The 24,365-nt window shown below is 35.3% G+C and overlaps 1 protein-coding gene and 1 non-coding gene across 3 annotated transcripts in view; one reads left to right on the top strand and one right to left on the bottom strand.

The window, feature by feature from the left end:
• Nucleotides 1-24,365, bottom strand: part of ADK (adenosine kinase) — a 414,549-nt gene that overhangs the window by 32,690 nt on the left and 357,494 nt on the right. The gene's annotated exons all lie outside the window — the stretch shown is intronic.
• On the top strand, nt 14,332-14,405 carry TRNAG-GCC (transfer RNA glycine (anticodon GCC)). Its single transcript has one exon. It is a non-coding gene; the product is annotated as a tRNA-Gly (tRNA).

The raw sequence follows: 24,365 nt of genomic DNA, 5'->3' as shown, positions 1-24,365 counted from the left end.
AGTACCTCACTAAATCTTAAGACAAACTTACAGGCATGGGTGTTAATTAGCCACTGAGGCCCAAGACACTCATATGACTCTTCCTGGGACCTAGTTTTCCAAGGTGTGAAATGGGCCTGGAGTAGCTGTGGGAACAAGTAGGGAAAAGAGCTTTCTGCCTTAGTTACAGAAAAATGAGAATTGATAGTTCTGATCAAGTACTTCTTACGAATTTAAGGTAAGTAAGAGCCATTGTCTCTCCATTCTTCCCAATTTTTTTTCCAAAGTGAGGAGGAAAAGGATTTGGAATAATTACTATTCCTACTCTCCAGATTTCTATAAAAGCACAAAATCATGAGCTTCCCCAAGTAGACAGGAAACAAACACCAACGATTCAGTTGATACCAGATTTGTTTGGTGTCATTTACTAGATAAAACCCCCAGGGTATCTTCATCTAAAGCAATGAAATTTAGCTTAGTTAAAATACAAAGTAATAAATCAAACATTCTCTGGACAGTTTATATAAAAGATAATTTACTCTTCATTTTACTGTGACATAAGCCTCACTACCCAATCACTTAAGAGGTCAGTCTGGATAGAATCAACCACAATGCTAGTTAGTTCATACAAATGCCACAATATCTAATTAAAAAAATAATAAAAAAATTCAGTCACTCAATGCCAAACAACTAGATTAAACGTCCCTGTAGCCTTGATGCTTCTAAACTAACCATATATTTTAGCATGGTATACACACCACCTCATGATAATTAACATCCTCAAAAATTTTGTTCAAGGTATATTAAAATGCCATGTTTTGTCATGTCTTACTGATGTCACTTCTAAATTGCAGAGAAGATATAATTGAAGAAGATACGTAGCAGGTGACAGGCAGACAGGCAGGCTTTTTCCAACCTTGAAGTAGACTGTAGTCACCACCTCAGCTACTGCTTCTGATTGAGCATCATCAGACGTGGAACAGACAGAAAACTGAAGGCAAAAACTTCACCAGAAAGTGACAAGCATAACTGAGTAAAAACCAGAACTCATAAGATTCTTAAAACTGGATCCTGCACCTTGGCAATTCCTTATAATTAGGTAATTTCCAGGGTATTAATATCTTTGTTTGCTTGTTTTTCATTAACCTTTTATTTGCAGATACTTTTATTTATTTTTATTTATTTATTTATTTACTTTGCAGATACTTTTAAACAAGCAGAAAAGTTTGAAGAAAAAACACAAAGAACTCTCATAGCATTTATCCAGACTTACCAGTTTTTATATTTTTTAATAATATAAACATATTATTATTTATTCTTTCAGGCCATTTGAGTATAAGTTGCATATTTTGTATCTTTTCCTCCTTAATAATTTATTGTGTGTTTCCTAGGAACAAGTATATTCTTTTGGGTAATCACAGTATAGTTGATATGTTAAAAAACTTAATATTGTTCTCTTATCAAATCAATACTCCATATTCCAATTTTGTTAACTGGCTTAATGTCTTTTATAGCAATGTTTTTCACCCAGTACAGGATCCAGTTCAGAACCACATAATGCTTTTAAGTTGTGCTTGTTTTTATTTTTTATTTAGCCCTATAGTCCTTATCTCTCCCATTCATCTAATTTCTAGTCCTACTATTTTCCCATCTGGTTATCCCCATTATTGTTTTCCTGTATATCCTTCCACAATTTGTCTATGCACACACAAGCAAAACATTCTTATTTTTCTTCTTTCTATTTAAAAAAAAAAAAAGTGTCATACTATGCAGGCTGCGCTGGACCGTGTTTTTTCTTTTGGAGATCCTTCTCTGTTGGTAGGAAGAAAATGCTCTCATCATTTTTTGTTGCTGCATAACAGTCCATATGCTGTAATTTATTAAGCTATCCTTTATTGATGGACTTCTAGGTTGTTTTCAATCTTCTGTTATCACAAACGATGTTTCAAAGCACTAATACTTTTATTTCAAGTAGACTCTAAACTTAATTATTTTACTTATAGCCAAGTCAATAATACCATTCCTACTTTATATAGGGGACTGACACAAGGAAACTGTTATACAAACAGCATGAAATATGCCTGTGTTAGGGAATAAGAATAAAATGAGAATCAGGAAATGCTTTTCCTTTTCACTGGGATATACATACCAGGATATGAGCAAAGATACCTCACTCAGATTGCCCTAATAAACAGGGAAATGAGACAGATGACAAATTCTGCTAATAATAGAGATTTATAGAACAATCCTAATTAACAAGGACTTTTGGGGGAATGAAGAGTTCTGAGTTAATTTAATTTTCTGGTTAACTAAAGAAAAAGCAGAAAGTCTTTTTAGTTGGAAATCTTTCTAAATGTACTAATATAATAACATACTGTGACATCTCTGCTTTAATTAGTTTAGTTTATTGAACTGAATGAAATTTTTCTTTGATAATAGAGACGCCTACAGCACATGTTAATATCATTATTCTGAACATCAATTCCTACTGTAGTTCTGAAGGTGCAAGTGCTTTCATTAAAGGCAGGATAAATGGAATGACGGCAAGGACACCGGATTACGACTCAAAAGACCCATGGTTTGAGTCTGGTTTTGGCTCAGCTACTTTATTCAACAAATACTTATTAAGAGCTTACCATGCAATAGGACCTCTATTAGAGACTGGGAATAAAGATGTGAATAGGAAAATGAAAACCTTGCTCTCATGGGACCTACATTTTAGTGAGGACAGATAATATATAACTAATAAAAAAAATGAAGTTAATTTGAGATATTAATAAATGCCACAAAGGAAATAAAACAGGATGATGTGATGAAGTATGATGGGAGGAGAGTTAATTTAGATGGGTGTTACCTCCTCACTGAGGAGGTGACGTCTGAATTGAGAGTTCAATAGCAAGAAAGAGCCAGAGGTGTGAAGATCCAGGGGTAGAATATTCAAGTGCAGAGGCCCTGGGCTAGAAACCAGCCTGGGGAGCTAAGCCTATTCAAGGTTAAGAAGGCCACTATAACTAGAGTATAGTGACAGTAACAGAGATCAACTCTGTGTGTGTGTGTGTGTGTGTGTGTGTGTGTGTGTGTGTGTGTGTGGTGGAGGAGGGGCCGGTAGAATTTCATCCTATGTAGTAAAAAGGGAAACCACTGGAAAGTTTTAAAGAGAAGAGTGACACAATCTTATTTTTAAAAGATATTACTCTTGCAGCCTTATAGAGAACCGACAGAATGGTGAGGGCTGGGAGTGGAGTCAAAGATGCTACTTACCCAGAGACCTTATGCAAGTCACAGGTAACTTAAATTCTGTACAATTGCTCAGAAAATGAGGATTACACTTGCTCTAGCTATTTTCTGTGACTATTATTAAGCATTAACAATATTATAAAGGTGCCTTGTCAAATACAAAACCCTATACAATTTTATAAGGTGTTCCTAGGAGCTCATCTTCTTCAATCAGGCAATAAATATTTGTTGAACACTCTTCATGAGCTCTTCATACTCTGCTAGATCCTCTGGAGGGGGATACAGGAGAATTATTAAGACACGTTTGTCTTCTCAAGGAACTTAGAATCTAGATGGAAAGGAGAAATCTAGCACATGTGAAAGAATTTGTGAAATATTATACAATGCAATACCTAAAACTGCAACAGGAGTTCAAAGAAGAAAAGGAACAATGTGAATTTAATTAACTGGAGACAGTTTCACAGAGAAGAATGAACTTAAAAAGTTGGGTCTCGATGTGCGAAGGCAAAGGAAAGGAAAAGAAAGATATATAAGCCCCAGGAGGCATAGAGAAAGAAGGAAGTTTATATCAGAAAAGGCAAGAAATAATCCAACATGGGTGGGGACCGGCCATCTCTAGGGAGACTCTGAAAGCCAGACAAAAGTTTGGACTTGATATGTCAGGCAATGGGATGCAACTGCAGTTTCTGAGTAAAAACATGACATTCAAATGCTTACTGTGAGCCAGGTACTGTACTAAGTGCTTTATATGCTTTATCTAATGTACTCTTGCTGCAAGCTCATGAGTTAGGTGATAGTGGCCTGATTTTATAAATGAAGACACTGAGGTTCATGAAAGTTGTCAACTGCCCAGAGTCCCATGACCAAGTAGGACTTTGGGACAAAAAGAATGAGAGGGGAAGTAAAATATTTCCAAAGTTGCCATTTGAGCAATGTTGCTACCATTTTTTCTGGGAAAGAAAAACAGTGATAATGGGAAAAAAAACAGATTTTGATTAAGCAGTATGTAATAGTTAACTGACATTTAAATCTCCTTTTTAAGCTCTGTACTGATAACTCAATTTGACTAAATTAAGTAATAAATACTCCATAGAAAACAGAGGCAGCATAACATTGTGGTTAAGAACATGAACCAGACTCTTGGGTTCATATTCCCAACTACTAGTAAATTTGCATTTACTAGCTTGTAACCAAGTTCAACTCTCTATGCCTCAGTTTTCTCATGTGTGAGATGGGGGCAATAATAGTAATTATCTCACAGAGTTTTGTGGGCATTAAATCAGTTAATACATGTAAAGCACTTAGGGCAAATGTTGGCACATAGTAAGCATTTAACGAATAAATGTACAAGAATAGTTAAATCTTAAAATGAGGCTTCTGGGTATAGGAGATCAGGTCTCACGTAAAATTGCTCCTTCTGAAGGCATGAGTTTGACCTTAAGAACTACTATCTTTGCAGAGTCTCTTAGCTTGTTCATGTTTTCTTGTAATTTTCTAGAAATGTTTCAATTAAATGCCAGTTAATGCCTTCAGTGCTAAATGTAGTCAGAGAATACGTAAGTGTTAGCTTTGAATAAAAACTGTTTTCTAAAGAAAAGTGACTAAGGAAACGATAGAAGGGACTGCTGCTCTAAAACTTTATTTCTCCTTTGGTATGTACTTACTTATTATTTCCTTAAGAGGTTTCTGATATCTTTAATAAGTTCACTAAATGAAGCGTATCACTTTAATCTTTTTTTTTTTATTGAGTTACAGTCAGTTTACAACGTTGTGTCAATTTCCAGTGCATAGCACTTTAATCTTCTATAAAGCACGTCATTTCAACCTGTTCTTTTTGCTTCTTTCTATGTCTTTGCTCCATTGTCATGTCTGTAAGAACTGGTTTTCTTTGATGGCTTAGCTTATAGGTCACTGGCTGTCTATGGATTGTCTAACCTGGTTAAGCATCCTATTCATGAGTCAACCAGCTGTGTCCAAGGCTAGGGCTCATGGCACAGAACTTGGCTATTTAGGTGAGAGGGGCTATATGAAAGGCAGTTTGTCTGATGATCTCTAGTACCCTGAACTATACTTGGTACATTACAGGTGCTCAATAAATATCTGTTGAATGAACAGAGTGATTCTTCATGAATACAAATCTGATCATGTTATTCTCCTGTTTAAAAACCTCTTCTTTTGCTAGTCTCTGACTTGTGATTGCTCTTTTGTCATACTTACAATTTTTCAAACGTATCATGCTTTTTCATGCTGTGTACATACCAAGTTTACTGCTCAGATCACCCTTCGCTATTATCCCAGCCCAGACAAGGCTTGTCTTCTTAGATATGGCTCCTGACCTCTCAGGGTTTTCCCTAGAAGCAGAATTGATTACTTCCTCTTTTATGCCATGACTTATAACCTTTACATATCTCTAAAAAGGTCCTTAAATCATATTTAAAATTACTTATTTACAAGCATTTTCTTTACTAAACTATGAGCTCCTTATGACTACCTTATTCCAGCTCTTAGTTCTGTACCTAGAACAATGTAGGTGCTCAGCAAACATTTACTACTAAATGAATGATTATTCTTATTAGATTTTAAGTTCCTTAAGATTGGTCTCTGTTTCACCTTGTAGAATATGAACTCAATATATATTTTCTGAATGACCTTAAGTGATACATAACTATAATATACTTCTCTAGGTTAGTATAGTGAACCAAGTAAACAAAAGATTCTAGTCGTCAATGATCCTGAGTTTAGAGTTACTAGGATTTAATCTAGCATTCTAAATGCTTATATGAAAGGAAATCATACGACTGCTTGAAAATCCGAGGGTAGTGTGCTACTTCAACAGTGAATAAATTCAACCTTGCACAACTCTTCCTAAAAACCTTTCTAGATTTAACTGTGTTGCAGACATGCTGGAGAAATAATAAAAATATGACTTGATTGGTGCCTTCAAGCAAGTTACTTTCCATCATTCAGAAGTGAAGTTATTATTACAATTCAGATTCAGATCTTGCTTAAAGACAGAAGGCTCTGATATGAGGACTTTGAGTTAACATGTGAATTGGCTCAAACCAGAGCAATCAAATGGATCCTGGTGACACGGGTGGGATTTACCTCAGGAGGATACCATCTAAGTCCAACTAACATCTATATGTATGCAACTCTTTTTTGTAAAGAGACATAGGCTCTTAGGATTTGAAGAACAGGGAGACACATTTATTAGATAACTGGACCAAGGCATCAGGGTTATGGAAAAAACCGAGCAATCAAATATCAGTGGCTTTCTTAAATTTTTTATGGTTTAGTCCTAATCATTCCAGGAGTAGGATACAAGGTAATATTGATATTCTAAATGTACCCCTCCTTAAAATCATGTATTTCCTTATGAGTATGACAGTAAAGATTTTTAAAATGGATATGCATATACAAAGTTGCTCTCTATTATTAAAGAAGCTGTTAATGCCACCACTTTTAATTTTGGACTCTATCTATCTACCTACCTACCTACCTACCTAGTTGATGTACAATATTATATGTTACAGGTGTACAATATAGTAATTCACAATTTTTAAAGGTTATCCTACATTTATAGTTATTAAGTATTGGCTATATTCCCTGTGTTGTACAATATATCCTTGTAGCTTATTTTATACATAACAGTTTGTTAATCATGAGTTTTCTATCAGTAAGGTTTCTGTTTGAATTGTTGATGGTGGCAGTGGAAAATGTTTAGCAAGTTTACAAAAGAAAAGCTGCAACAGATATGAGGGGACCAATGGTTCCTTTCTTCTCTTTATGGATTAGAAGAAATTTTAGAGCAAGAAAGTATTGCTGAAATATCACTGATGTTTAGTGCTGGTTTGCAGGGATGATAATGCCTCAAGGTAGTGTCATAGGCTTATACCGAAAGAAAATATTTTAAAGTATTCTATACTGTACAATAAAATTAAAGTTCCCCAAAGTATGGAGTCATTTTCAGTGGGTGCCCTGACAAACAGTGATAAAAGTTATGAGTACTGTTTATTGTCCAATAAACTAAACTGGATTCACAGATCACTTCACTACTTGGATTACAGTGATAAATGCTAGTAAACAACCATTTTATCCAATTTAAACAGAACACTTTTCTTTATTGAGTCATTTGCCAATCTCCCTTGCACTTCAAAGTAGATTAAAATGTGTAAACGTATGGTTAATTACCTGTTTTAAAAAAAAACCCTCTCAAGTGCAACATTTTAGATTGCTTTTAAAGCTTGGTTGTACGCCTCACTGTTGTTTATGAATAGAAGTTGTAGCATCAAGTTTTTGAAACTTGCAGAAACAGTTTAAGGATCATACTCATGCCTATCAGTAGGTTAAGAAGAACGGCACAACCTTATTTAAAAACAAAACAAAACAAAACAAAACCCCGTGTCCAAATGGGCTGGTGTCTGTCATCCAGTACCGTGCCAATTACTGCTGATTCCTCTCGGAACTGGTCCTACAAAAGAAGCCCTAGTTGGTGCTTCCGTTACCCTCCACAAAGTATCATTCTAAATGTCTGCTACTCTTCTCAAGCCACCAAATAATTCTTACCATGAGGAGATAGAATAGAAGTTATTAGGTATCAAGTCTTCATACTTTGCTAGTTATGTTGAATGACTAATAGTTATTCAAACGAAACAAAAACCAGTATCTTTGTTTCTGAGAATGGAAGATGGGAGATAATTCAGTTTAAGAATATGTCATATAGCTTCAGAGGATACTATTTATATGCTGGTCTATGTACGTGGGACCTGCCAGACATGGCCTGTTCATAGTCCACCATACTACCTGTAATGTAAATACACATTTACAGATGACCCTGGGACAACATACAAACTGGCCAGGCTATAGATGTTACTGCAGCAAGGCTGGTGGCATTAATTGTGTGGTGTGTGACTTCTTGACAGTGGTTACATGTGGACAGAAGAAATTTGAACTACGCTATAAAAAAAAAAGTCACTGCTTTAATGTACTGACAAATTATGCTAGTATTCCCAAAGAAATAAAAGAAGCAACAGGCCAGATATCAATTTGTTCATCTATTTTAATACCTCATTTTAGACAATATAAGTAAGTGTTCTATGTGAACAACATAAGCATCAGCAATTACATTTTATTTGACCGTAGTGGCTGCTGATAAGGGAAGGGCAAAACTCTCAGATTCTGGCTAGCACATCCTGAGAGCTTAGAGTTTGCGTGTCTGTGGGTAAGGTTCACACTTTCTGATAGTGGTGACAATACCCTAAATACTTTGAGAGTGAAGGGAACATATGCTGGATCATACAGGTGCCTTCTACTCCTTACATTAAGGTACCTTGATTTTGAAGCTATGGAGACAAGAAACATTTTTACACCTACAGGGAAAGTCACAGGCACAAGCTTTCACATTCTTTACAGCATAAATGTGGCTGGGAAATACGAAAATGTGAACATCTTATCTAGCGTATTCCAAGACTAGGAAGTCACTCCGGACATCTTACAACTCTTCTCTCTTGATTGTACATTTATACATTTAGTGGGAAGAAAGAGAGATAATTATTGAAACCTAGCAGAAAGCCCATTATATTAGATACTCAGGAAATACTTGGTGATTGACTGACAGCAGAATTTAAGACTTCTAAGCTAGCATACAAGTATACTTTCTGATAAACTAATTTTTATATGCTATTTTAACAAAACAGAAAAAACTTCTGTATTCCTTAAATATTTTCTTAGTGGTTACCATGGGGATTACAATTAACATCCTAAACATATAACAGTCTAGTTTGAAATGATACCAAATTAGCTTCAAAAGCATATAGAACCTCTAATTCTATATTGTTCCTTTCCCCCATTATGTTGTTGTTATAAATTACATCTTTATACAGGTGTATCCATTTACATATAGTTAAAATTACTGTTTTATGGACTTTTAAATCATGCAGAAAATAAAAGAGGAGTTAGAAACCAAAAATACAAGAATGTTCGCTAATAAATTTACCTATGTAGTTACCTTTACTGGAATTCATACTGAGTTACTAGCCCGCATCCTTTCATTTCAGCCCAAAGGATTCCCATTAGCATTTATTGTAGGGCAGGTCTACCATTAATGAACTCCTTTAGCTTTTGCTTAACTAGAAATGTCTTAATTTCTCCATTTCTGATGGACTGCCTTATCAGATATAAAACTTCTGAATATTTAAGCTCGTTTTTTCAGATGGTGAATTACAAGTCTAATTACCAAAAAAGCTAACTCACCAAGTAGATTCTCCACAATTCACAATGCATTTTAATTCACTGAAGGTCCAAGAAGATAAAATCGTAGTGTGGGCCAAGGTGCTAGTTGAGCTCAAGACAGGAAAGCTTTTCAGGAACTGGTTGCTGATTGTACTTTGATAATTAAATACACAAACCTATGATCCTTTTAGGCTCACCTAATTAGTATCAAATGAGTTTACTTAATTATAGTTGTAAATTAAATGCATAGGGTTTGCCTCATCTCAAAATAATTACATGTGCATTGTAATGTGAATTATGGAACATTAATTTGTAGTTTATCGATTACTCCCTAAATAGAGACCAGGACTCATTAGGACAAAGTTATTATCATAGCGTTTTTGATAAATACCTCCTAGAAAAGGTTCCTGAATAATGTTTGCATATAAGTTCTTTAAAGGAAAGGTATGCATGTGTTAGAATTGGAACTGCACAGACATTTATGCAAAATCCCAACTTAAAAAAATGTGCTTCCTTAGGTATTCAAATGAGAGGCATACAAATGTATGTATATAAAATCTTCACTCTCATTCTGCACAGAGCTAGAACTTTTTCAAGTTTATAGCAGAGGCTGTAATTACTTTTTAAAAAAAGTCAGGAGGCATAATGTTACATAATTACAGCTCAAACTAACCTCTAACAAACCAGTTCTTAGTATCCCTTCGATGGAAGAAATGACACATGAACTATTATGTTAAGAAAGCTTCTGCTATGTTTATGATACCCAGAACCACTGAAAAAGGGGGAAAAACTGTATATTTTTCTCTACTCTGTGGATACTTTACTACAGCAGATGTTTCCCCCACCCTTTTTCCTTATGTGATCTTAAAAAAAAAAATCTGAGAAGGGAAGAAAAGCTTGCTGCTAGAAAATGAATGGAGAATTATTACAGGTATAAATACAGACTAATCAGGGGATGAAAATATTCTAACTCTAGTTATTTATATTTTTTAAGGAAATGACTACATTGATCAGTTGGAAAGAAAAAGTCCAGGTCAAATCGGGTTCACTCAATTTAATACTTTTATTTTTTTGTGGGGGAAGAGGAACCCTAACTACATATTGAAATGTTTCAAATGGAATTTCATGAACAGGCCTCAGGTTTCCCTGAAATATAAAATGGACTTGAGTAAAAATATGAGATTTTCATGTTTAAATGACAAACTTTTCAGACTATTCTCTTGCCCCACTTGCTTTAAATGCACCCGTTATTTTTCACATTTTCCTTTTCCTGCTTTATGAGACAACTCCTACTGACCACAGCAGTAACTTTAACTGAACTTATATTATTTCCTCTCATTTTCTTGGATATTTTGTACTGTGTGCCAAAAGAAACTGTTTCCGCAGAGCCTGAAGAATGCACTTGGTTGCTTACTGTAAACGCTAACATTTTGCTGGTTCAGAGTAGTGACATTATCAGGCTTCAAACAGCATCAGAGGTAAAGACTGAACAGATAGGTCAGGTCTTTCCTGTGCATTTAGAATTTTTAACTTTGGCCTCCACAGCTTTTTTTCTCACTATACATCTAGTTTTCTACTATTTTCTCCCTTTGAATATAGAGATTGAGGGCAAGATCTCAGCATAATAATCCTGTTTTAATTCAGCCCAATTTTGGCCTAAAGCAAACATCTAATTACTCGTGATTAATTCTAAAGAACATAACTTACTTTCATGTTCAATGGATCTATGTTTGAATCTAACTAGTGGCTTCCCCTCATTTTTCACTGCCTTTCAATCTTTTCTCTATGTTAACTTAATCCCCAAAGTGACTGGGGCATCATAAACTGCCATTCTCCTACTGCACAGAATATCTGTATTATGCAACTCACATTTCAAAGGACTTATATTATTAGTCTTGAATCATTTAGATTAAATTCAGACCTCTCTGTAATAAATGACAAGATGCATGAGGGTTGCCTATGTAATCTAGGCAACCATAATTATACAATTATTGATGAAGTTCCTGTTGATAAACAATGCAAACATTAGGAAATACTATTTTGCAATTAGATGGTGAAGAAAGCTGTTTATTGCCTTCCATTCCATCCTCTGTTAATAAGACTGAAGTTGCAGATGTTCTTGTGCGCTGCATTGATGTTAAATGGTGCATGATGCTCTAGGTGGTTCCCATAACCTTGCTTTGTCTACTATGAACTGACTCAATTGATATGATAATAGAGAAAAGAGCTGGGCTGAACTGGCATAATTTGCATAGCCTTGAAATTTGCCATTATTGGACAGCCAACTGCTCCTAAAAGTTCTTGTTCAGTTGTCACTGACAACAATGTGTTAGGCAAATAATATTTTGGAATTAACCACTCAGGTGGGGGCATCAGTATTGAAGCTTTTATCCTGTCAAACAAGGTACTCATCAATGCACTTCTACAGCTAACAACAGAGAATTTTATGATTTTCTTTGGAATCAACTACTGTTAGATTTAGCACAAAAAGAGCAGACATCATTCAGGGGTCACAAAACAGTGGTAGCCACTTGCAGCTTTTCAACACAGGAATTACATTGAGAGAAACACTTCTCTCCCTTTCACAAAACCTGTATTTTCATCTCATTAGTAAATAAATGTTATATTTTAAAATTAAGAAATAATAAAATCTCTAATGTTGCTGAATGCTGTACTTTTGTGCATTAAAAAAAATCATGAGACCCCATACAAATAGAGTAGGAATTGCTCTGATGCATAAAAATAAAACGTGCTAGAGAACCTCAAACACTGAAGAAAATCCCAGTACAGTCCAAAAACATTTTAAACAGTAACAAGAGAACTAGAAAAATACCACAAATGTAAGGGAGAATTGAGAACCTCTTGAGTTTAGAATTTATGCGCTTATACGATAGATGAAAAAATAAGAGACAGTAATAATGTATCTTTGGTGGGTGGACAATGAAATAATTAGGAGAAGAGAGAAGAATGACAAATAAATGGGAAGAATGTAATTTAAAGTTTAAAAAATTGTTAAAAATCCTAGAAAAGCTAATATGAAACATTTAGTGCTGATTAAGATGTAATACAAAACAGGAAACAACTGGGCTGTACTGTAAATACCGAGAGGTCAATACTAAAGATTTAACTCCCTGAAGAGCAAACTCCCCTTGGATAAGAAATGGGATAAAGGAGTGTAGAGAAACACCAGAGGAAAGAAACTGTGCATACATGGAATTAATGTTTTAAAGAAGGGCAATGAGAGTGTTTTTGTTTTTTAAAAAACAAACCCAATTCCCTAGCTTAATTTAAGGTTTAAACAGTTTGTTCTGACATCTTGTTTTTAGTGGTTTAAATTCTCTATTACAATGAAATCATTAGTTATAGTTTCAATTTTTTGGGGGGGTAATTAGGCTTATTTCATTTTTTTTCTTAATGGAGGCACTGGAGATTGAACCCAGGACTTTGTACATGCGAAGCATGCGCTCTACCACTGAGCTATACCCTCCTCCCTGCCTGAGACCTTTCGTTTTATTTCCAGACTAGAAAAATAACCTGTGAAGGGGCCACTGGTGCATTATATTCACTGCTTCTCCTTACTGAGCTCATTCCTATGGGAGAACTAAAATCTGTTAAAAGGATTGAAATTCCTACCTGATTAACATCAGGTTTGGCCGTATGACTTGCATCAATGAAGTGTGAGGGAAAGTGATGCAAGAGATGTAAGAACTACTGTGTAGTTCTTCATCATGACGCTACCCCTCTAATACAACCAGCTGCTCCTGATGGGGGCTGCCCTTCAGTGTTGGTCCCAGAATGAAGAAAACAGCGAGTAGGGCCTCAGCTACCCAGTGAAGAACAAGAATGAAAGAGAAAAATAATTATCTGTTATTGAATGCCATTAAGATTTTGAAGGTTACTTGTTAGGCTGCTACCTTAGTCTATTCTAGTTAATAAACATATTAAAAAAGGGTAGCACTGCAATTATGAATCCTAACTTACGAGATGAAGGTTATAGAGTAAGTGCTTATTTGAATTTGATAATACCTTCAATTTGCCTGAACCAAAATGTAATATTAGATAAACATTTAAGGAGTGCTCTTAAAGACCATCTGGATGAATATGGTGCAGATGATAAAATGTGCCCATGAGGATGCCCTGCCAGGGTTACCCTGCTCCTCAACAGCTTCCCAAACAACCCAGAAGGGTAAAGAAATATTAATATAAATGTAAGTAGGTCCTAGAGGCTTTTGATAATGGCTTTTGATAAGGTAATTTAGACCAACTGTCTCATCAAGAACAATCAGAATGTCTGGACAAAGTGTATCTTCAAAAAATGTGCTTGAAGGTAGTGAAGGCCTAACAAAATGTGATGTGAAGAATTACCAGGGTAGGACACAATGGATGATAAAGCCCAGAGAGATGAGTCTGCTGTTTGATACTGCTGGGAGGACAAAATTGGGAATTAAAGCCTGTCAAGAGAGATGGCTCTGGTAAAAACCCTTCATCTTAGGTTTGGAACCCAAAGGACTGCAGCTAGGCATCATCTAAACTCCTAAACTTAGATCAAGAAGATTCTAGCATGCCACTGTTCCCGTGCCTGTCAAAAGCAAACATGAATCACCCTGTCCCTCAAATTATTCCCGCAAAGAATTTTCCAAATACAAAGTCTCAGAGACAATAAAAAAACAGACAGCAATATAAGGAGGCAAGTAAGAAATTAACTGCAGAAATTACACAACAGAAAGTAGTCCAAAGTGGTTCCAGGTATTGAACTTATCAAACAGAAACTAGGAAATAAATATACTTATTGATCGTGAGTTAAAAACTAAGATGAGAATTTCAGCAAAGGACTATAAATTATAAAAAGTAGAAACTGAAATTAAGAACTTGATAGGATTGGGGGGAGGGTATAGCTCAAGTGGTAGAGTGCATGCCTGCCATGCACAAGGTCCTGGGTTCAATTCCCAGTACCTCCTCCAAAACAAACAAACAAACAAACAAACAAACCTAATTACCTCCCTCCCCCCACCAAAAAAAAAAAAAAAAAAAGAAGAACTTGATAGGATTAAGTGGGAATCAAAAACAAGAATTCAATAAATAGTTTTAACAGAAAGTTTGATATACTTTAGAAAAGAATCAGTGAACTGGAAGAGAGAAGAAAAGATCTAAGACGAGACACAGTGAAGATGGATAAGATGGATTCTACACAGTTCCTGAAAGTGAGATTAGGACCAATGGATAGACGTTATAAGAAGGTAAATGTCTGTTCAACAGAAGGAAAAACTTTCTAAAAATTTATAGAGTTTATAAAACCAAAATATATCTGCTAGGCAGAGTTTTAGAGAGGATTCTTAAATTGAGTTAGGAAAGGGATAAGATAATCCTATGCCCCTTTTAAGACCTTAGGATTTTATAAGAATTCAGAGAGTTAATAGGGAGAAAATTTAAACTGAAATGTCTCATAAACAAAAATTTGGCAAAGTATAGTTTAACCCTAAATATATAAAGTTACGTAACGTGTCCATGCAAGCATTTAGTGGAAAGATGTCTGGAAGGATAATCACTAAATTGTTAACATTTGTTATCTCTGAATGGGGGAATTTCAGTGAATATTCTATGTATGGGAATATGCCAAGGATGTTATCAGTAACCATAACATCAGAGCATTGCAACTAAGGGTATTACGTTGAGGTAGGTGTTCTCACACTTTTTGGTTCTAGGGCTCCTGTAAAACTCTTAAAAATTCAGGACCCCAAATGGCTTTTGTTTATGTGAGTTATATTTATCAATATTTACTGTACTAGAAATTCAAAAAGAGAACTTAAGAATATTTATTGCCAGACCTACTACATTTTAACATTTTTATTAAATACTATATTTCAAACAAAAATATTACTGAAAAGAGTGGCATCTGCATTTTACCAATCTCTTTAATGTCTGATTTGATAACAGGCAGCTAGATTTTCATATCTGCTTCAGTATTCAATCTGTTGCTATATTATACATTATGTATTGTGTGTAAAACTCCACTGAAATTGAGTCATAAAGGCAAATAATGTCTTGCTATTATTGTGAAGTAGTTTTTTGAATATATATTTTTATTGAAGTATAGTCAGTTTACAATGTTGTGTCAATTTCTGGTGTACAGCATAATGCTTCAGTCATACATGAACATACATATATTTGTTTTCATTTTCTTTGTAACCGTAAGTTGATACACGATACTGAGAATAGTTCCCTGTGCTATACAGTATGAACTTGTTGTTAATCTATTTTATATATATTAGTTAGTATCTGCAAATCTTGAACTCCCAATTTATCCCTTCCCATATTGTGAAATAGTTTTGACTTTAAGGAAGCACACCTTGAGGGAATTGTGGATACCTCCAACGGATCCACACTTTGAAATCTGCTGCAGTAAAGTAAGGGCTAGAGTTGTCACCATGCTGGGATGGTAGACCTGCTCACTCTGGAAGAACTATAAGAGCAAGAATACATCAGTTCTACTGTGCTCACAGCTCAGTTTAGTGGGATAGGCCAGTAAGGACTTAATGTTCTTCAGCTTAAAAAGTAAAGACCTCAAAAAGTGCTTAAGATGAAAGCAAGGTGGCAAGCCAGAATATTTTAGACTTCCTTAGGCAGATAAAGTGTCACTGTGCTGATGCCTTTATGTATGAATAGGCTTTGTTGTTATAGCAAACAAACACGGTATCTATGGCTTTACATGCACTAGACAAAGTACGCTGGGTGAGACCCGAAGCAGGAGTGAAGGTCTCCAAAGTGAAGACAGTCTGATTTCCACGTTAGAATCCTGGTAACTTAAGGCTAAGATATAAGCCTAACCCAAGACAGATGGAGATGTGAAGCCTGCCTAGTACAGCAGTTGCCCTTTTCTGGAAACACACACACACACACACACACACACACACACAGTCTGCAGCCCACACTCTACCATGACAGGCATGATTTAGAAAGAAACAAAATTTTGTAAGAAACAAAATTAACAGGACATTGAACTTCTCTCTTACTAGGCTCAAGGTTTGGAAGACTTAAAAGAATCTAGTCATGAGTGTTGTAGACACCATTTTATTCCTTAATTGGAAAGACACAGGGTTCCTCTGTTGAAGAGAATGTAGCAGTTTGGTGACAGGGTACTTTTATCCTTTTTCCCATGCTGCTAAACCCTAACTTTGAAATATCATTTTATATTTGACTAATCTTTAAAAGTAAAAAGTCTGAGAGAATAGTTCCTATGAAGTAATGTTTATATCATATCCCCCCAATAATTCTTTTAATGATACTTCCATTACATTAACATCTAGACCAGAAGTTGTCCAACTATGCCCTAGGGGCCAAATCTAGGTATCTGCTTATTTTTATAAATAAAGTTTTATTGGAACACAGCCACACCTATCTGGTTATATGTACTGTTATGTATGGCTGCTTTGACACCACAGAGGCAGAATTTAACAGTTGTGAATGAGAGTGTATGTCCTACAAAGCTACAAATATTTACTCTTTGGCCTTTTACAGAAGGGTTGCTGACTCCTGATCTAGGCATGTAGACCATTAGAACTGAGAGATGCAGTGGAGATTTTCTAGTCATTTCTTCATTTTATAGTTGAATAAAATGAAGCCCAGAGAGTCAAAAAAGCAGTAGTACACTGAGCACACAGAAGACAAGTGGAAGCTTCCTGGCACATGGAATTCCCTCTTTGCTATTTTCTAGCCTACTCGTTCCACACTAGGAATGCTCTGCCTAAATCAAGAGTCCTGCCGAGTCTCTTAAAAGCCACATATGGTCTTGGCACAGAAATTGTTTTTTTTAACACCTGGGTAACCAGGCTGTGTAGGTCCCAGGAGTACTGCAGTGCCCTTAGCATCAGCTCTCGTCAACCCCTGAGGAGTCAGATCTGAGAGAGAGCCACTTTCAAGGCCCTGCCTCATTAGTCCCTGCTGCCACCAATCTAGCTCAGAGAAAATTGATCCTTCCCTTATGCCTGCTGCACCAAGGCCAGTCTTGGGGAAAGAGGTTTTGTTCATAGAGGATTTTTTAATTAAGTCATCACTGTACTAATGAAACCCCAGAGCTTCAGCTAGTAGCAGTCTGTATTACTTTAGGGCAGCTAAATTTGTATACTTAATGACAAGGAGTGTGTTCTTTTAAAAACAACTGATAATTTTTTAGAAATATTTTTATATTTGGAAGATATGGAAAACACATAGTATTCATCATCTTACCCTCCCAACATAATCACTCTTGCTGTTTTGATTGTAGCAGCAGGCAGTTTTATATTCTGATTTTTCTACACTATAGGAAAGTCCTCAAATTTTAAGTAATGAAATCAGACAAAATGAATGAGCCCATTGTGTTGGTTTATTTTTCATCTAACACAATACATAAAGATAGTCTCAAATTGCTGCATTATTTTTAATGGTAGCATCAAGCAAATAACATAGCTTATCCATTCTATCAAAGTTTCTTTTAATTTTTACTATTATACACGATAATAACATAAACATCTTCACATACAGATGCTCCTATTTTTGATTAATTATTTAGGTTAAATTCCGAGAACTGAAATAACTATATTAAAGGATATGAATCTTTTCACCTATTTATATCTTAGCAATATTATAACGGCATCTGACTGACTACATTCCAAGCACCAAATAGCAATTTTTTAAAAAGATTCTCTTGTATCACATATCCTAATTTGAACCTCTTTATCAAAGTCCTTATGACCTCTAACTTATCTATGTTCTACCTACAGAATTAATCTTTAAAAACTAGAGTTCACATTAGTCTCAACCACAGCCAGGATGACATTGTCAGAAAGCCATTAATAGTCTGATTTTTAAAGAAAGTTCATTAATAAAAGTAAATATGTATAAAGGTCCAAAAAAAAGTATTATTAAAAATATTTGTTATGATCTGGGGTGCCTGAGACATTGATCTTTCTGCATCTCTCACAAGGAAAAAATATTTATACTAATATGGTACTGATGTACTGTAGAATGTGTTTAAAAGCCAATTTAACATCCAGTCCATAAAGAGCAATTCTCAAAAAAAAAAAAAAAATCATCCAGAATCAGCACAGATTCATAAATACACATACCTATATTTTAATAAAGTGTATTACTTTAAGACTCTAGTTAAAAATCACTATACCCAGTTCATTATAACTCAGGTAGCCTAGATTAGTTCAAGTTGTGTATATACATTTAAAAATGGCTAGCTCTTTTTTATACAGATAATGGTGGAGGACCCAAAATGTTATATCTGATCATTCTAATATTACATTCATTCCTTTTATTAACAGCTATACTGAGGCATGATTGACACACAATTTAAAGTGTACAATTTGATAAGTTTGAATATATATACAGCCCTGAAGCCATCACTTCAATCAAGATAATGAACATATCCATTACTTCTAAAAATTTTCTTGTGCCTCTTAATAAGCTCCTACCTCTTCCTGCCCCCCAGTTCCCAGGCACTGACTCACATGGATACATAATATCAAAGTTTGATTTGGATTTTTAATCAATTATTCTGTAATGATTCAGTAATTCTGCCTGTACTCAGTGGGTTTTGTCTGCATAAATGGATATGTAATTTGAACACTAGACGTTACTTTTAGGAAAATTTCTGAGCTACAGATTGGACCAACAGCAGCTTCAAGCATTCTGCTACGTGCCAGTCTTCTGTGGAGACTGCCAGCCTCATCATATGTTAAACACATAATTACAGATCTAGCATTACCTGATAATTGGTGGTTCTTGAAACAACAGTATTTTAAAACAAATGAAAGAGGAATTAATTGGATAATTTAGAATAAAAACTTTGTAACATTCACAACAATTCTGTTTCTTCTTTAGTTATCCTATTTCTTTTTTTCTGAGTTAAGAAAAACATTCATTCAGGTGATTTGTCTTTTATTTTACATTTTGTAATTTTGAAAAAAAAAAACTGTGCCAATGGTCAATAATCAATTCTAGGTTGCTGGTTTGCTTTAAGAACTTACGATGGTTATTTGAATTTGGTAATTTCTATAGATCTACAGCAAGCTTGCTAGCTCTTCTGTCATCTCTAAACTGCTCAAAGAGCATCTAGTGAATTTTTAATTTCAGAAACTGTATTTTCAGTTCTAGAATTTCCATTTTTTAAGTTTCTATTTCTCTGCTGAGATATTCTAACTGTTCGTTTATATGGACATATTTTTCTTTCCATGTTGGGAGTATAGTTAAAATAATTGCTTTAAAACTCTTGTCTGCATATAAACCCACACATCTACAGTCAACTGATCTTCGATAAAGGAGATAAGAGTATACAATGGAGAAAAGACAGGCTCTTTGCAAGTGGTTTTGGGATAGCTGGACAGCCTCATGTAAATCAATGAAGTTAGAACCCTCCCTCACACCACACACAAAAATAAACTCAAATTCACATTTACCTGGAACCTCAGAATATAACCTTATTTGGAAAAAAGGTCTTTGCAGATATAATTAATTAAAATGAGGTCATATTAGAGCAGGTTCAAAATCCAAAGACTGGGTCCTTACAATAAGAGGTGAGTACACAGAGAGATACAGACAGGGAAGAAGGCCACATGAAGACAAAGGCAGAGCTTGGAGCAACAAGCCAAGGAATGTTGGCAATACTGAGGACTGATTGCCAGGAGCTACTTGAGGCTTCTAAGAGGCAAGAAAGGATTCTCTCCTAGAGCCTACAGAGGGAACATGGCCTTGCTGACAGCTTTATTGCTCCATATGCTGACATCGGGAGACTTGTATGCTTTGTAACTGTGAGAGAACAAACTTCTGTTGTTTTAAGCCGCCCAGGTTGTGGTAACTTGTTAGGGCAGCCCTAGGAAAGGAATATGTCATGCAAGGTGCTAACTGAAAAATGGCACTTGCCGTCTGCCTCTACGAGGATTGGATCACGTTGGCACTTGCCATCTAACTCTGTTTGGATTAAATCACAAGCTGCTGCAGCTGCTGACCTCCAACACACCCTGAAAGGAGTTCAGGATGGAGATCAGGAATGAGGCATTCTGTGCTCTGGGAAAACTGGCTGAACAGGATGTCAGATAGTTAGATATTTTCAGGAGAAGATTTTATGAGTCCAATTCTTGCATCTCCTCATACCTAGAAAAGCACTAAAATCATTAGTGGTGACATCTGCCCCTTGAGATCAGCAGCAAACCTCTGCCTAAATGTGTGCCTGACTGCATGTACCTCCTTAACTGAAATCATATGTAATAGTGAGTTTTCCCCCTGCCTCTATGGAATAGTTTCTCAGAGCTTTCTGGGATGCTGTCTTCCAGGCTATAGTCCTCATTTTGCCCCAAATAAAAACTTACCCCACAACTTTCACATTCTGTGATTTTATTTCAGTCGACAAAGGCAACTGTATATGGCAATAAAAAGGAATGAAGTACTACTATAACATGGATGAACTTTAAAAATATACTGAATGAAAATATACTGTATGAAAGGGGCCCGATACAAAAGAGAATGTATTGTGTGAAAATGTTATATATTGAAAAAATTTATTTAAAAATTTGTAGAAAAACATTCATGAATATATTGTATATATTTTTCCATGTTAATAAAAACACTTTTATGACTAAACCAATTTCTATATGCCTTATGAATATATTTATAAATTCAAAAGTCAATAAATTCAAAAATTCAAAAGACAGAAGTCCTATGTAGAGAGACAGGTCAGTGGCTGCCTAGGGCTGGGAGAGGTTGGAGGAACTGAGGAGAAATGGTTTCTTTTGGGGTGATGAAAATATTCTAATATTCTAAAATTAACTGTAGTGATGGTTGCACAACTCTGTGACTACACTACAAAAACTAAATTACACATATTAAATGAGTAAATGGTATGCTTTGTGAATTCTATCTCAACAAAGCTATTAGAAAAAAAAAGATGAAGCACAGGAAGGACAAGTTAGAAACAAGTGATTTCACCTGCCTATAAGAGGTGGGTTGAAAAAGGATGAAAGAGTGGGAAGATGGGAACGCAGAACGGAGGAGTGGAGAGTGACAGTTCATTGAGAATTTCTTTGTGAATGGATACCATGGTAACTTTCCATCCACCATAAAGAGTTAACAGTAACTGGGATATGGGAGAACCTCTGTGAGTGGAACTGGAGTAGGCAATATCATTAAGAATTCGTATTTTAAATACATATACACACAGATATAGAAATAGATGTAGAATTATTTGTATATTCATGTATTTCCTTATCTCATCCACAGAGGAGTTAGAAATAAAGACAATCCAGTAGAAATGAGAACAGCTAGTGCCAATAAAAGGAGCCACGGCTTCTTAGAGAAATGGCTGGATTCCATGGCTAGCGCAGGGGAATTACAAGATGAACCTGGAACATCTTGTAAACAGAACATGAGGAAGTAAAGAAATGATGGGAGCATGTTGAAAGGGAGTAAGAGCCAACTTGAAGGTACTTCCAAAGGCCAAATCTATGACAATCTGAGCAACAAATAATGTTAGTAATCAATTTGAATCTATATCCATAAAGTAAAATAAAAATCTATCAGTCCATGTGGATACAAATAAGTGAATAAACAAACAAATGGGGAGAAGAGAAAGTTCTTTCTGATGGTAGAATTTTAATAAATGTATGAGGAATAATAAAAATACAAAATCATTACATGGCTTACACCAAGTAATAATTATTACTGATCAAACAATGGATGTTAAAAAATTAGAGGGCAAAAGTATAATGAAAAGGAAAAAAAAAAAGATGAAAGACACTAAGTATCTCCCCGCAAAACATTTACTCATTAAGAAGGGAAAAACACTATATTTATGATGGAGAAACATGACAGGCACCACCTTAACCAAGTGATCAAAGTTAACATCCCCACCAATGAGGCAAATTGATAACATATACTTCCTGATATGATGCACTGAGAAAAGCATAATATTACATGTGGTATTTTTCCCTAAAAATGCATAATCTGAATTTAATCATGAGGAAACACTGTCAAACTCAAACTGAGAAACTTTCTTCAAAATAATTGGGCAGTACTTTTCAAGGGTGTCAAAGTTACAAAAGACAAAGACTGAAAAACTATGGCAGACTATAAGAGAATTAAAAGGAACTGACTAATTACTAATGCAATGTGGGATCCTCGATTGTATCTTAGGCCAGAAAAAGAACATAATTGATAACTGGCAACATATGAATAAGACCTGTAACTTTATTAATAGTATTATAACAACATTAATTTCCTGGTTTTGATAATTGTACTGTCGTTATATAAAATGTTAATATTTAAGAAAGTCAGGTGAAGGATACATGGAAAATCTATTTTTACAACTTCTTTGCTGTGAAATGAGAAGTTAAAAAATTAAAAAAACAATTAAGACCAATGCTTCTATGAACATCTTTGTGTGCACCTGTTAAATTATTCTACAGAATTAATTCTTGTAAGTAAAGTTACTGAGTGAAAGATAAGTATTTTTTAAAGTTTTTGATATGTATTTTCAAGCTGTCAGCCAGGAAAGCTGTACAAAATTTCTCTCACCAGCAGTGGGTCTCAATATTTAAAAAATTTTTAAGAGGTACCGGATGATCACTAAGATCATTTCTAGTTCTTATTTGTATCAAAATCTAACTTATATTCCACAAACTAGTTTACATGTCCCTTTTAGAATATATCATTTCTCTGATCACTAAAGGGAATTCATGCTTGCATTATTTCTACAGTACACTTTGGGGTAAAATTCACATAATCCTTTCTATATACTGTTTTCCGGTATATATCTCACCTACCTTACTTAAGCATAAGCTCTGAAGTGAGCGCCACAGATCTTTGTTTCCACTATTAACCCATCACAGTAAGTTATACTTAGCTGTAGTTCAATTTAGCATTGTAGTAGTTAAAAAAAAATTGCAACTTGCTTTCTGGCATGACATGTTCAGATCTGCTGGCATTTTAAGTCCCAATTTCTCTTGCATGAGTTCCTTTCTCATTTTGCCCTGCTCATATCTTTCCCAGGTCTCTATAGTTCAGGCTGCACTTGAGAGTTGGGTATAAACTCTAAGATAGTCCTAATAAGGGCAGGATATTTACCAAGAGTAGGGCATGGAATAACTTTAGACATCCAGATGTAACTGTGGTGGCCCAACTGTGACCACAAAGCTTTTATTCTATCTTAATAAGATGTCTTCTGCACCAATCAAACCTGAGAACTGGACTGAGCTTCAGTCTAGACTCCCTGTCCTTAGCCCTGAGCCATATCCTTCTGAAAACTCTAGCCTCCATCTTCTAAAATGAGTCACACGAACTCCAAGGTGTTTGTTGGGCATTCCAGTGCTTGCCAGCTCCTGACAACCTTTCTTTTTAGAAGACCAGTGCAGCTCCTTTTATATAAAAATAGACCTCTCTGATTGACACTGGTTGCCTCCTGAGAAAGAGCTTTTTCCGTTTTCCCACTACCACTCCCAGCTCACATAATATCTTGGTGTGTTTATATTAGGATTGCTCAGGCTGCTGCACTTCTGTGGAGACTGTACTTATGCTAACTTAACACCAGACTTGCTACCAACCCCTGTATCCAGGACATCTTATCTCAACATCTGCCTCATCTGGGTTAGGTTTTTTTTTCAGTCCCTGCTGGCTTGGCCTTCCAGATCATTCTCATTTAAATGATCCACTAGGCCTCCTTCCTGGATCATTAATCTAATTTACTTTAATCTAACTCATCATAGCTTTGGCTTGTGAACTACAGAAACAGCACAAGAGGTCAATGTCCAGTTTCTGGTTGGCATGACTCATTTGGAGAAAAATAATCATCCCAATAGTATCTACTTAACATTTCTATTTTTCTCTGTTAGGTACAATTCAGAAGAACTTGAAAAAGCGAGCTATGCTTTGAGGTTGAATTGAGACCA

Source organism: Camelus bactrianus, chromosome 11, assembly GCF_048773025.1.
Source record: "Camelus bactrianus isolate YW-2024 breed Bactrian camel chromosome 11, ASM4877302v1, whole genome shotgun sequence".
Lineage (NCBI taxonomy): Eukaryota > Metazoa > Chordata > Mammalia > Artiodactyla > Camelidae > Camelus > Camelus bactrianus.
Note: the sequence above shows the minus strand (reverse complement) of the source record. Positions and strands in the feature narration are given on the sequence as shown.